The sequence below is a fragment of the Sebastes umbrosus genome, chromosome 20, assembly GCF_015220745.1.
Source record: "Sebastes umbrosus isolate fSebUmb1 chromosome 20, fSebUmb1.pri, whole genome shotgun sequence".
NCBI lineage: Eukaryota > Metazoa > Chordata > Actinopteri > Perciformes > Sebastidae > Sebastes > Sebastes umbrosus.
Window position 1 is genome coordinate 20,209,130 of NC_051288.1, and position 2,512 is coordinate 20,211,641.

General features: G+C 33.9%; 1 non-coding gene across 1 annotated transcript; it reads right to left on the minus strand.

Annotated features, from left to right (window-relative positions):
* Positions 1-32: 32 nt before the first annotated feature.
* Positions 33-114, minus strand: trnal-aag. Its single transcript has one exon. It is a non-coding gene; the product is annotated as a tRNA-Leu (tRNA).
* Between the last annotated feature and the right edge of the window lie 2,398 nt (positions 115-2,512).

Genomic DNA, 2,512 nt, shown 5'->3' on the forward strand with positions numbered 1-2,512 from the left:
CTTTAGGTTGAGGTATGGCACCAAAAGGTTTCTGGCAGCGGCGGGATTCGAACCCGCGCCTCCGAGGAGACTGGAGCCTTAATCCAGCGCCTTAGACCGCTCGGCCACGCTACCGTGATGTCACCACCTGGTGGACCACTACATAACACTCAGCAGTGGTATAAATATAGATAATAATTATATATATATATATATACATATATATATATATTTTAATTTATTATATTTTTATATTTTTTCCCCCACACTATTTAAATCTCTCCACACAGTCGTCATAATAATCTACCTATGTTACAAGTATGTTTACATAATATGGAGGACTAAATCTATGGAGGACCACAAGAGTCACATAAATAGTAATAAAGCCTTTAATTGATTGATAACTAATTGTACAATAAAAATATATATAATAATATATTTGTTTACAAATTGATTAATTAGTCTATTAATGAATGGACTAAATTACAAATTATTATTATTATTATTATTATTAATTCATTATTTGAGATATTAATTAATTAAATTTTAATAATAAAAACAAAATTATTGTACAATTAGGTATACATCTGAGCTGCCATAATAATAAATAAATAAATTAAATAACAAAGAAAGACGTAGAAGTAAAAGCCTCAATTATCAAAAAATATGCAGGTTAATTTGAAAAATTAATAAATATGCACCGAAATAAAAAAAATGCATTTATTTATTTATTTGACAAATTACTTCTTTACATACATTCATTTACTGTATGTACTGCATTCAAACTGTTATATCTATATCTAATTAGACATCCATCATCTACATTTGCTTCATCTAAAATAAAATGGAGATTAAAAAAATGTTGGTTTTCAGTTTCTTACCATCTATATATGGTACTGTAAAAGAGTATATAGTATATTTAGTTCTAAATTACTGGAATTAAATGAGTTTCATTTGGTGAATTTTGGAATTAATGTGCAAAATTGGCAAAATAGGACATATTAATGAAAGCATATTGAAGTACATTTGCAGCATTTCTCTACGGTAGCATATTCATTTTCATTTTTTAATGGAGTGCTCAGTTTTTAGGTTATTGTGACAAAGTCTATACAATTTCAAAATTACAGTCCTGGCAGAGTTAACACAGAAACATGTATGAAGTGTTTTGGTTGCATTACTGCTTTTTGGATTTGAAATTAATTGATTTTATAAAGAGAACCGTGTGAAGAGTTTTGAATAAAGCAAACTGAATATTGAGAGATGTTTGTTACCATTTGTTTTTACTGTAATATGAGGTCCAAAGACATGCAGCCTCACCTCTGAGAGCTCCAACGTAATAATGAATAGATTAAATTGTACTATTTCTTAAAGTGAATCACCAGGAACAAACCTTTAATGACAGCGCTCGTCTACTGAAGAGAAAAAAAACAAGAAGGAATAATGAGTGTTTACCCATAAAAGGCAAACTTTATTTAACAGTTTTATACTTCAAGCATTTTTTTTCAACATGCATTCTTCCAACATGAATGTGCTAACATTTGGGGCAAAGTAAGTAAACCATTTTCTTTGTTTTGATATTTCAGACCTTCTCTTTCATACAACCACATTCATTTAGTCAAAAGGTAATCAGAGACAGGTAATTAAAGAAAAGAGGATCACAAACAGGAAAAGAAGAATAGAAACCTGGGGTCTCATTTATAACCGTTGCGTACGCACAAAACGGGGCCTGAAATGTGCGTACGCCACTTCATTATCAGTCCTAATCATAATGCAGGACATGTTCGCCATAATAACTTAAATAAATAAATATAAATAGTGTACACCTGTCTAACTTCCTTTTCCTAATTACATACAGGTGGGGGTTATTACTGATTGTCTTGATCATTTTAAGTGAATGGATCAGTTTGATTGCTGTAAACATATAAACACAGCGGTGAGACTCGGAACATGCTGCATGGTGCTGGTGGATATACCGTCACTGTGAGGACTACGTGACGTGAATGAGAGATCCAGGAGGGAAAGAGTGTTCAGAGTCCTCTTCACCTACAAACACCTCCATCTCTGTCTCTGTCTTCCTCTCGGGAGTCGCCGTGATTCACCGTAAAGATCCACTGATCAACAACAGGCTCATTCACATGCAGAAACATTCATGAGGTGCTTTGCATTGACCATTTATGGTTGAATTTGGGCGTGTAGTGGGCGGAATATGAGGCGGATCCACGTGCGCACATTTCCAGGTGGAGTGTGATTTATAAAGGGAACATTGCGTGCAGGTGTGCGTACGCACGGTTTATAAATCAGATTTTTTTTTGGCGTACGCCATTTTTGGCTTTTGTGCGCACGTACATTTTTAGTATGGATCCTACGCACTGTTTTATAAATGAGACCCCTGGACATGTAAGCTTGATCCTAAAAGGCTGATCACACACACGCAGAACCATTGGCAAAACATTCTGTAATAAAAAAATATGTAAACGGTACCCATTCAGGTTGTATCCCGAATGTGTAAAAATTGACTCCTGTGGCCTTTTTG